General features: G+C 32.6%; 1 pseudogene; it reads left to right on the top strand.

The window, feature by feature from the left end:
- The first annotated feature begins 5468 nt into the window (after positions 1-5468).
- LOC133858217 (small nucleolar RNA R71) lies at positions 5469-5566 on the top strand (annotated as a pseudogene).
- The last annotated feature ends 7887 nt before the right edge of the window (positions 5567-13453 follow it).

The raw sequence follows: 13453 nt of genomic DNA, 5'->3' as shown, positions 1-13453 counted from the left end.
TGACTTCTCTCTTATGACTTGTATATTTCTTCTATAGTGTTTCATGTGCATAATCTAATCTTGACTATAAATAATTTTACCTGCCATAATCAGCCAAATTTTGAGATTCTTTGAGTTTCTGCAAGTACCCTATTGGAATATACGGTAGTTAAAAAAGAAAAAAAGAAAAAAAAAAGGTCCTATATTAAAATGATATCATAAATATGAGTGGCTATATATTTTGACAATAGATTCAAACCCGTCATTTTCATTTCACTTGAAATTGAGATAAATTATTTCATTATACACAATAGATTTTACAAATCTAACGGTATATATATTGCCACATATCTACAATTTTTACACAGTTAAATATAACAAAATAAAATCTGACCATGAGAGGTATCCCAATATGATATATTATAATCTCATTAATTCTAGCGCCACGCTTTATGAAGCGGAGGTCATTATCTCGAATCTTATATTTCCTTCGGATCCGGCCACTTGGAGTAAAAAATTACTGATCAAAAGAAAATATCCATTAGTAAGCTAATTATTTGATCTAATAGAAAGGTTGATAATGCCAAGTGGCCGGGTCACTTAGGTTTACAAGTTCGATCGTCTAATACAAGAAGGGAACCTGTCTAATTCTATATATCAAGAATTTGCTTACTTCATGTTTTGTAACCATGGGCTTTTGCTCATGTTGTCTTTGAATGCACCCCCACCAACCATTATTTTCTTCGAAATAGGAATATTTTTCAATTTGCTAACACAAAGCTCAAGAAGATACATTTTACTGCCCTTTTCTACAAAACCTACTCGAACTCTGTTAAGCAAGAGGTTAATGAATACATTTTGGATTTTTTTTTTTTTTTGAAATGTTCAACTTCTTAATTAAGGAGCAGAACCATCCCCCATATTGGGAAAAAGCAAGATTTCTTTAAATCAGGATTTTGGTAATATATCCTTATTAATTTGCATATATATTACTGGAAATTAACTAAAAGCAAGTATTCAAGTACTGGTGCAACAGTACTAGTTCATAATTAAAGATTTCAATAATTTATTTTGTTTTAGTGTGAAAAATAATATTAATTCATACAGATAATGTAATGTGATTGACTAGCCTCTAGAGGTAAAATGGTTGGAAAGTCACGAGTACTTTCCGAGAATGAAAGAGAATAGATAGAAGAAAAAGTCCTTGGGTATATTGGTAGCTCGCCAAGCGGCTACGTGGATTTTAAATTTATAAGTTTACCACTCGCAATAGTACGTATCGATTGTACTATAGTAAGGGTGATCGAACCACAGAGATTATTGGTTGTTTTGTGCAACAGAATATTAAAGAGCGTATCTAACTTAACTTAAAGATAAAAATAAAAGTAAAGGTTGTAGAATCGAAGCTACAACAATAAAGTGAAGGAATGAAAGCGGAAAATGAAAACAAACTAAGAGAAAACTTAGGGTATTGATCTTGTCCAATCATCAACCAATGAAATGCTTAAAGTCTATATGGATCCTCCTAACATACATGATATGAGCGCGTAATGGGCGTCAACCATTACGACGACCTCGACATGAAAACACTTTTGTTAAGACGTAGTTATAAAGCACCTAGTTTTACATTAATCAACTCCACGTAAAGATTAGTCTATAATTGAAAAACGTTTACACTACGAAAAGTGTGGAGTGATTAATGCTCCCTAGCTTACTACTCTACAACACATCCTAATAAGCATACACAATATATGAAAACCCTAGTTAGACCACAATGATAAGGTATCTAGTTTTACACCGAACGCATCACGTAAAAGTTACACTATAATTGAAAAACGGTTTAAACTACCAAAGGTGTGAAACGACCGGTATTCCCTAGTATACCCTATAAGGTGACTCTAATGAGAAAACACACATTATGTCAAAAAGCATCATTGCACAAGACATCATTCTCTTTAAAAAATGTTGATTTTACTCATGAATCCAAGAAAACTCATAGACAAGCATAACTCTTTTTCATGAATAAATGGATTGAAATATTGAAAACAAAACCTTTTTGCATGGGTTTTGCAATCCTCTAACCTTACACAATTATCAAACATGTTAAGAAAATCTCAAGAACATCAAGAACACTTCATGGTTTTTGGATTGGATTTTGATCAAACCCTAAGAACTAAATTAGCTAGACATGAAGTAAACTAATTTAAGCATGAAATTAAAGGAAAACAGTAAAGAAAACAAGATTTAAATAAACTAAGAACACTATATTAATCAAAGAGAATTCGGATTACAAAAGGAAATGAAAAGCATTAAAATTAACTAAGATACACCTGAGACAATCGAAGCTCCCAAAAGATGCATGCCTATTACTCTCACCCATGCGTCATATATATAGAGGAAGAGATTTACAAAATAAAATCTAAAGAAGGGATAAGATAAGAGATAAGATAAGATAAGATAAGATAGGATATGATAAGATAGGATAGGATAGGATATGATATGATAAGATAGGATAGGATAAGAGATATTTGGAAATATCTAAGATATTTTGAAAATATATGAAAATATCTAAGGAATATCTAAAAAATATCTAGAAAATATCTAACAAATATCTAGAAAATATCTAAGATATTTAAAATATCAAGGAAAAGTGATATGTCAACATTGTTCCAGATTGTTCCGAAAATATCCAAATTCGATTGATCGATTATAAAGTCGATCGATCGCATTTCGCTCGATCGCATTCTTCTTCGACTGATGATTCGATTGATCGATTATAAAGTCGATCGATCGATTTGCCTTAGCCGATTCTTCACTTGGCAGGAGCAACTTTGAACTCTGAAAATGAACAAATTGCCCTTGATGTATTTTCAGGTCTAATTCAGGTGTTTTTAACTAGATTTCAATTAAGACCTAAAAATAAGACAAAACACAAAAACTACAACAACACGTTATATATACAACAAGAACTAGGTCTAACAAATGCAAATTAAGGGATCTTGAATCGAATAATTCAAGACTTATCACACCCCCAAACTTACATAATGCTAGTCCATAGCATTACAACTAGAAATTAAAATATAAACAACTAATCTATATCCTATTTCGTGGGAAACGCGATTGCATTTAGCACATGCAACAAGCCTTTTAAACCCCTAGGCTATCCTAGTGGACGAGTGAAGTCTCGTGAAGGTTTAGCAGAAAATGCTACCTACAAACATTATCTTTACAAAATATACATGTTACCTAATAGAAAGAAGTATCATCAAAACAATGGTTCATAATTCATGAACAACTTTAAACTAATAAACTCCATCTTCACACAGTTTAAGAAAATCATAGTCTACTTGCTTACAAATGGCCGGCTAAGATCTTACATGTTAGAAATGATGCAGTTTGATATTAACATACAATTATGGAGCTTTCAAAGAATATAACCTACATACATGCTCCAGTGTCTCAAAATTCTTTATATCTCTCGCTAGATGGAATAACCAAGGCATATGCATACTTTAATATTATTTACATTATTTATTATGGTTGTGCAATGCTCAACTCCTTTAAGCTTCTAAATGACCTATGTACCAAGTGTTAGGCCAGTGACTCCCAAACCAGATGGCTTTAGGGCACTAGATGTAGAACATCCCTAAGGGCTTAATAACTCAAGTCAAAAAGAACTACGAAGTCAAACTAACCATTTTTATTTACTTACATCTTTTGACGCGAACACTCAATGCTTAATGAGGCAAGAGGTCTGGTTACTCAATGAAGTTTTTTTTTTTTTTTTTTTTTTTTTTTTTTTTTTTTTTTTTTTAACTATGCCCACGTCATCCATCTAACAAGTAAACTTGGTTTTTATCCAAGACACTCAAAACAAATATGCAAGGTATTACTTAACCACATACCCCACAAACAATATGCCAATGTATGTCATGATTTTTCAAATTTCACAAGTGAATCTCATAGCCAAAAGTAATTAAGCAGACTTAGAATCTCTAATTGTGTGATCATGTGTTCAAAATTTTAAAATTGTCAATGAAAAGCAAATCACAATTATAAATCAACTAATTTCTACAAAACAACATAGATATTCACAAAGAAATTTGAAAAATTTTGATTTTTTTTTTTTTTTAACAAAATTCAGACTAAGTGTAAAAGTGTACTTCTATACCCCCAAACTGAAAATAACACATTGTCCCCAATGTATATAAAATGAAAGCATGGTTAAGGGATAAAGAAAACCTGAATGGGGAGGTATGGCTAAAAGCATACCCCCAAACTTAGAGGTAGGAACACTTAACCTGAAAAATAAAACTAAAAAAAGAAAGTGAAAGATTAAAAATAACAGAAGAATGAAATATAAACAATGAAACAAAATGAATGGGGTGCCTCCCAGGAGTGCTAAGTTTAACGTCTTCAGCCAGACCCATCAGAACTCACTGCTAATGAATGGATTTGTGTCTGGCAGTGGTTGGGCAAAATTTATCGTTTCATGCCCATTCCAATTAGGATCCTTGAGACATAGTGGATATGGCACTTCGGATTTAAAATGTGCCTCAAGGAATTGTGTGGTGGAGTGTGGTGCTTCGGTAAACACTCCTTTACCCTTGGCAAGTTTGGTTTTTTCTAATTGTCCTATTGGTTCAGTCTTTGTCTCTCCCACCTTTGGATCAATGACTACCCCTCCACCCATAGGATTAGTAACTGGTGGACTAAAACACTTCCCTTGCTCTCTCTCGTTAAATGACTTAGCTAGTTGTCCAAGTTGGACTTCTAGCTTTGCTATAGACTGAGAGTGGGAATTCAGAATTTGAGTCTGAGACTCAAATTTACTGAGATTGGTCAACACATTTTCCTCAAATGTAGAATTTCTAAGAGGTGGAAGGGCTGATTGCTATTGTGGGTTGGGAGGACTACTATTAGGTGGCAGCTGGTAAAATTGATTGTTGGACTGCTGATAAGCTTGGTTTTGCAGTCCATTGTATTGTGGAACATTAGGCCGCCACATATTACTATTGTTTTTCAAGGCCGGGTTATAAGAATTATTAAAATGATCACTAACCGGTCTAGAGTAAACTACGTTCATATGCTCAAAAGGAGGCTCAGAAGACTATCCAACAATAGGACAATTTCCGGCTTGATGTGATGGATCGGAACAAAATGAACATGCATCATGTGGTGTGTGTATATGAGATGCAGTCGCAGGAACAAAACCAGATGCTAACAATTGATCTAATTTTCTAGATAAGGCATCCACTTTGGCATTCAAGTCCAAAGGTTGGGATACCTCATAAAGAGTTTGGTTCCTAGTGTTTGTCCTACGACCGAATGATGAATGGTGTAAAGAGTTTTCTGATAAATTTTCAAAAAGTGTTCATGCATCATCCTCACTCTTCAACATAAAAGTACCCCCACATGAGGCATCTACCATCCGTCTATGTGGCTCAGTCAAGCCATCATAGAAGCACTGTACAAGCTGCCACTTGGGAACAGCATGATGTGGACACTTTCGTAAAAGGTCCTTCATCCTCTCCCAAGTTTCATGAAAAGGTTCTCCCTCTATTTGTGAAAAACCAGTTATGGCTTTTCGTATATGATTGGTCTTCCCTATGGTAAAGTACTTCTTAAGGAACTCGTGTTGCATCTGAGCCCAAGAAGTAATGGAGTTAGTCTCTAAGGAAGTCAACCAATACTTAGCTTTTTCTTTTAAGGAGAACGGAAACAAACGCATCCTTAAAGAATCCTCTGTAAAATTTTGCAACCTAATGGTGAAGCAGATTTCTATGAATTCATCTAAATGCTTATAAGGATCCTCAGTATTAAGTCCGTAAAATAATGGAAGCATTTGAATGAATCCAGACTTAATTTCAAAATGAGCTGCCGTAATGTCCGGCAACTGAAGGCTTGAAGTAGGTGTGTATGTTGAGGGAACATAGTGGTCCCTCAACAGCACAGGCTTTGGTTCTTCATCCATTGGTGAATTAGAATGGGCTCTTAGACGTGAGTTCCGTTTGGATCTACTTCGTCTAGAAATCCGCTCTAAGTTTGGGTCGTAGGGAAAAATAGGCAATGACAATGAACGACGACCAAACATGCACCAACAAAATTTAATTTATATATACAAGGTACATAAAAGAAATGAAATGAAAAAGGAAGAAAAACTAACCGGTCTGCAGTGAGGCAGTGCAGTAGCAGCTGGAGTGCTACTGTAGGAATATTCGATCGATCCAATATTATGTCGATCGATCGATATTTCGATCGATCACTTTTCAAGTCGATCGATCGATTCTCTGCAGAAAAGAAAAATGCAAGCAAGTATAGAAAATAAATCTAAGACAGAATTAAAGTCTAACTATGCACATGAAAGTAAGAAATTAAATGGAAGTTCGGTCTGGAGTCAGCAGAAAAACAGTGCTGCTCAAAACAAAAATCGATCGATCTAATTTTATGTCGATCGATCGATCGAAATTACAGGTCCAAAAAGTCGATCGATCGATATTTCTACAGAAACAGAATTCTGCAGAAAACAGACAGAACCGAAGTAAAACCCAAAAAACACTAAAATCAGATTTTATACAGAACCAAAAACAGCTTATGGACAGAATTAACACTATGTACTAAATCAAACTAAATACAATCCTAAATATCCCATAAACAACCGTTAATCCCCGGCAACGGCGCCAAAAATTGGTAGCGGACTAACCGGCTACGTGGATTTTAAATTTATAAGTTTACCACTCGCAATAGTACGTATCGATTGTACTATAGTAAGGGTGATCAAACCACAGAGATTATTGGTTGTTTTGCGCAATAGAATATTAAAGAGCGTATCTAACTTAACTTAAAGATAAAAATAAAAGTAAAGGTTGTAGAATTGAAGCTACAACAATAAAGTGAAGGAATGAAAGCGGAAAAATGAAAACAAACTAAGAGAAAACTTAGGGTATTGATCTTGTCCAATCCTCAACCAATGAAATGCTTAAAGTCTATATGGATCCTCCTAACATACATGATATGAGCGCGTAATGGGCGTCAACCATTACGACGACCTCGACATGAAAACACTTTTGTTAAGACGTAGTTATAAAGCACCTAGTTTTACATTAATCAACTCCATGTAAAGATTAGTCTATAATTGAAAAACGTTTACACTACGAAAAGTGTGGAGTGATTAATGCTCCCTAGCTTACTACTCTACAACACATCCTAATAAGCATACACAATATATGAAAACCCTAGTTAGACCACAATGATAAGGTATCTAGTTTTACACCGAACGCATCACGTAAAAGTTACACTATAATTGAAAAACGGTTTAAACTACCAAAGGTGTGAAACGACCGGTATTCCCTAGTATACCCTATAAGGTGACTCTAATGAGAAAACACACATTATGTCAAAAAGCATCATTGCACAAGACATCATTATCTTTCAAAAATGTTGATTTTACTCATGAATCCAAGAAAACTCATAGACAAGCATAACCCTTTTTCATGAATAAATGGATTGAAATATTGAAAACAAAACCTTTTAGCATGGGTTTTGCAATCCTCTAGCCTTACACAATCATCAAACATATTAAGAAAATCTCAAGAACATCAAGAACACTTCATGGTTTTTGGATTGGATTTTGATCAAACTCTAAGAACTAAATTAGCTAGACATGAAGTAAACTAATTTAAGCATGAAATTAAAGGAAAACAGTAAAGAAAACAAGATTTAAATAAACTAAGAACACTATATTAATCAAAGAGAATTCGGATTACAAAAGGAAATGAAAAGCATTAAAATTAACTAAGATACACCTGAGACAATCGAAGCTCCCAAAAGATGCATGCCTATTACTCTCACCCATGCGTCATATATATAGAGGAAGAGATTTACAAAATAAAATCTAAAGAAGGGATAAGATAAGAGATAAGATAAGATAAGATAAGATAGGATATGATAAGATAGGATATGATAGGATATGATATGATAAGATAGGATAGGATAAGAGATATTTGGAAATATCTAAGATATTTTGAAAATATATGAAAATATCTAAGGAATATCTAAAAAATATCTAGAAAATATCTAACAAATATCTAGAAATATCTAGAAAATATCTAAGATATTTAAAATATCAAGGAAAAGTGATATGTCAACATTGTTCCAGATTGTTCCGAAAATATCCAAATTCGATTGATCGATTATAAAGTCGATCGATCGCATTTCGCTCGATCGCATTCTTCTTCGACTGATGATTCGATTGATCGATTATAAAGTCGATCGATCGATTTGCCTTAGCCGATTCTTCACTTGGCAGGAGCAACTTTGAACTCTGGAAATGAACAAATTGCCCTTGATGTATTTTCAGGTCTAATTCAGGTGTTTTTAACTAGATTTCAATTAAGACCTAAAAATAAGACAAAACACAAAAACTACAACAACACGTTATATATACAACAAGAACTAGGTCTAACAAATGCAAATTAAGGGATCTTGAATCGAATAATTCAAGACTTATCATATATCGATGAGATTAACAGATTGGAAGTCTTTTAATGATACCATAATATTACATGTAACATCTCTGATTTTATTTTGTTATATTTAATGGTATAAATTTGTAAATACGTGGTATCATGAAATTGTTCCTCTCCATTTGACGGGTTTAAATCTAATGTCTTATTAACTACTCATATTTATGATATCTTTTCAATTTGGAAATAGTTTTTTTTTTTTTTTTTTTATTTTTTATTTTTTATTTTAAGTACATTCTAATAGGGTACTTGCTGAAACTCAAACAATATCAAAATTTGGCATTATGGCTGGTGGAATTATCTCCATCTATCTAAATTGTATTTAAGCTGTTTAGATTTTGCCATGCGGTGGGAAAATCTCCTCGGTATGATCGGTGGTCACTTGTAAATTGATTGTCACTAGATGAAATGCATATTAGTCGAGGTGTTAAAGTATTAATTAAATGATTAAGTCTATTATTTTTTATGAGCTTAATTTTTTTAGATAAGTGATGATTTAACATGGTGTCAGAATAGAAGTTAGGAGTTTGAACCCTGACTCTCTCGCAGTTTACCCTATTGTAGTTAAAATATTTTACGTATTGTCTAGTCTCGCACGTGAGGATGATTGCTAAAATATTAATTAAATGATTAAATCTAACACTTTTTATAAATAAAACTTTTGAATAAATAGTAATTTAACATGAAAATAGCTAAGACAAATCACCTATTTGCTATAGAAATGCTGGGAAGGAATAGAAAACTAAGCATGTCACAACTGCATCTATTTCGTTTGGTTTTTATAGTACTTGGATTCAACTTAGTCGGATTTCCTTTGTTACTCATATCGATACAATGTATATCTGTTTTGCATACTTCAAGAGGATGCTAATTGTTCTTTGAGCCTTAGCCGGAGGTGTCAAAGATTATCATGTTCTTTGTATACAATGTATATCTGTTTTGCATGCAGCCATGTTGGCTTCTGCATGCTTTCCAGGAACCATCCTGGGAAGCTGGCAAGTTATCCAGAAGCCAAAAATTCCTCTTTGTCAAAGTAAGCTTTTTAAACATTTCCACTTGGTCAAAACTCTGCTTTTGAGCTGCCAGAGAAAAAAATAAAAGAAAAGAAAGGAGGAGCGCATGATAAGACTCTCTTATTTATTTTTGAAAAATAACTATTCCTTTTAATTTTAATTTTTTTTTTTTTTTAGAGGAACATAAAAATAATCATTCCATTTCACGAAGCAAACGAGACCTTCGGATGTTATTGTAGAATAGAACTTGCTCCCTCCACCCTTTGATTACCATGATTTCATTTGGTCGGATAAGGTTTCTCTCCATTGCTTTAAAACGACAGAAACCTCAATTCACAGTAAAAATTAAATCTTTAAAATCTTAAAATTAATTCTTAAAGTTTCATATACATATATATATATATATTAGTCAAAAGGGCTGTTGCACCTTAAACATTTGTACGAAATTGGGTTCTCTCTATTTGAAAACAAATAAAAATTATAAGGATCCTAATCCATATAAGTTTAGGAAATTATTCCGTGAAAAAAATGAACGGATAATATTGCCTCCAATAATAATAATAAAAAATTATCCTTTAATCTTTCCATATAAATTCAAATAAACAATTTGTGGTCTTTTTTTGGTTTTTTGACTCACCGATATTAACAAATATATCCTTACTACTTATTAGTAAGCTATCCGCTTGACAAATCTATTCATTAAATGCATGCATGAAATTTGTGTCAATTGTAGAAGAAAATTTGTAGATTCACATCAAGTCCAAGGTACAAATTGGTACAAAAATCCAAATCAAATAATGGATCTGCCACAAAAGTCTCAAGGCATATATAAATCAACTTTCATAATAAATTCTTTGACCTTTGACTATATTTGTGGGTCAGTGGGTTGTCACGTAATTTGGATCCTCACCAAATATGTACCATTTCCAACCATGCAACTTGCAACTTCTTACTTTACGGATAGGGCCAAGAGGGATAAGGGTCAGCATCTCTAATTTCTTCATTTTCATTTTATTTTTTCTCAGCCCCGTGACTCTTTCAAAATAATAATTAAAAAAGAAAAAAGAAAAAAAGAAGAGAGAACTTTCCCATGTGGCTTTAGTATTGTGTTCATACATACTTATGTTGCCCAATCTTATCGTCATTCTAGAGTCTAGAGGATGGAAATTTATACACTTTAAAGATTTCCTAATTTTTCTTGAGCATATAATTTAAATTGACGTGAGAGAAAAAGTTATACACGTCAAAAACTTTCATCAATGTGAAAATAAAACTCAAAGAAAGAAAGAAAAAAAACAAACAAACAAATTAGACTTTCCAAGAATTTATGAGCATTCAGACTTTCTATAAATGTGGATAATGAGACTTTTGATTAGTATTTTTTTTTAAAACTATAATTGGTAGCCTTGATTAGAGACTATTGACTAACTTTTTATCATATTAGAGTTGCTCAGCATTCTTATGTGGGGTGTTAATTAGCGTTCGTATGTTAAGCTCAGGTCGTGTCGAAGTAGAAATAGAAGTATAATACTATATAAGACAATCTTAATTCTTAATTCAACCCATTTAGTTAAATGGGATCTGACCCTTCAGCCCTAATTCGCTAATTTTGTGTTAGATCCGTAGGTCATATAAAAATTGACAGCCCTAAATGTTAAATATCAGATTCAAATCGTATCGAGACATAAGCATATATAAAACTCTATGGATCAACTCTAACTTAACTTATTTAAGTCAGACTCTCAATTATAACCTGCTAATTTTACGTTGAATTTGTATCGTATTTAATGATTGTGTCAAAAATTGAGAGGATATTAAACAACCTTCCCTTTATTCATTCAATCATTATATTGCAACGAAATCATTCAGTGGATCTGATAACTTGACAACCCACTTTCTTTTTTCTTTTTGGATGAATAATGGCAACCCACTTTCAATCCTATTCTATCTCCTAGAAATTCTCAACTGATTAATTCATTGTCTGATTCTTAGGCTAACCATGTTTGATGGGTGTGTGTCACATTCCCTTTCACAGTTTAATTATCCCCACTACCAGATGATGAGAATCAGATAATATTACCTCACAAAAATCACACCTCATTCGCCGGAGGCTCGACTTAATTATCTCACTCATTATATCAAGCCTTGCCTCTCAAATAGAAGAAAGGAGTTTCCAATTGCTTATCAAAAACTCTCACTCTTCCCCCATAACAGCAGAGACTCACATCATTCATACATAAATTACAGCTACCATTTTATACAAAGAAAGCAAACACCAAGTAGCCATGGTTTGGATGAACCCCATGGCAAATCTTAACCGATTAAATTCACTTTCTTTTTATAAGTTTTAACTTTTAAAATAAGTTATGATTTAACAATATTCATGGCTTGATTCATTAATTCCAAAAAAAGTTTCTAAAAACACCTTATAACTTGAAACATAGGTAGACACATATTTATCAAGGTTGTTTATGCTTTAAAGGCTACTTTATTCACTATAAAGTGTTTAGGAGTGATTCGATTACCCTCAAATTTAGTTGGATCAAGATCTCTTACAATTTTAATGAAATTATATATTTTCAAATTATATGAATTCAGGCCATTTTTACGTCGAATGACATCAAAAATGCTACATATTAAAAATATGAAATGTTACTAATAAGAATTGAGTATATTTTCATCATATTCTTACATGTTAAGTCGTAAAAAAGTTTTGAAGAAAAAATTATCTTTTAATTTACTAAAAAAGAAACATCTCTTTAGCCTTATACCTAGTTTTGAGAAAAAAAAGTTTCGACTTACTAAATGGTTAGGTTAACAAACACCCACCCAAAAAAAAACTTTTTTCTTAGCTTTATACCTTGTTGTCATTCACTAAAAATATTCCAGCCCATTGATTCATTGAATACGGCGGGTCTCAATCCTCATCTACAGGGACAGTGTATAAAAAGTCGTTGGAAAATAGCATCCTTGTCCCGTTGTCCGACAAGATTTGTGAAAGCTATTTTTAAAGGAAGAAAAGCCAAAGAAGATTACGAAGCCGCGCCTGATTTGAACATACTTTGGTGGACACTAAAACTTCTCACTGCAAAGTTAAAAATAGCTAAATCATATTCTAGACCCAAACTGCTGCCTCAACTACATTTACACACTCAAATTATGACCCAACTCGTTTTCACAAATTATATTGAGTATTTTCGTGACTTTTTTGTCACCCCCTTCCCAGTTCTATTTGCAATGCCAGCATTAATTTTGTTTTTAATTTTTCAAACGGTACAGGTTTGCAGTAAGCTAAATTAGTAGCTTTTGAAGATAACTAAGAGCATTTTCAATGGCTTAATTATTTTTACCTTTAGGCTAAAATAACTAACCAATTCACTAAAAAGTCACTCCATCTAATTATGCAAATTAAATGCAAAATTCACACATGTATTTTTTATTTTTATTTTTATTTGTTTCTTTTTCTTTTACTCTCTCGATTTCTCTCACCAAAACTCATTTACGCTATAACAATATTTTAATATATCTCTGAATTTGAAAGAGTATGTCTATATGACAAAATCTATATTTACCATTTTAACATCTCAGTCCAACAAACGGTCTCAAATCAAATGAGAACAAAAATCAACATTAAAAATACATATGTTGATTTTTTTATTTTTTATTTTTTAATGAGAAAAAGGTGAATTAAAGTTATCTGATAATAGTTTTTATAAAAAGTTCACTTTTTTTTGGTTGCTAAATAAAATAAGGGCCCAAAAAGGATAGTTTGTAGGACTAAAACTGCATGGACGTATGAGCACTGCTCATATGGAAAAAAGTACATATGGCTGTAGTTTAGGGGTCTCGGGGCAAATATATTAAATCATTGATGCTAAGGTTAAGACATGGAGCCGATAACATTTGACTTTCTTGTCTCCCCCAGTCCCTTTACTC

The sequence above is a fragment of the Alnus glutinosa genome, chromosome 14 (genome assembly GCF_958979055.1).
Source record: "Alnus glutinosa chromosome 14, dhAlnGlut1.1, whole genome shotgun sequence".
Lineage (NCBI taxonomy): Eukaryota > Viridiplantae > Streptophyta > Magnoliopsida > Fagales > Betulaceae > Alnus > Alnus glutinosa.
The sequence above is the reverse complement of the archived record's forward strand: the minus strand, read 5'-3'. Positions and strand labels throughout refer to the sequence as shown.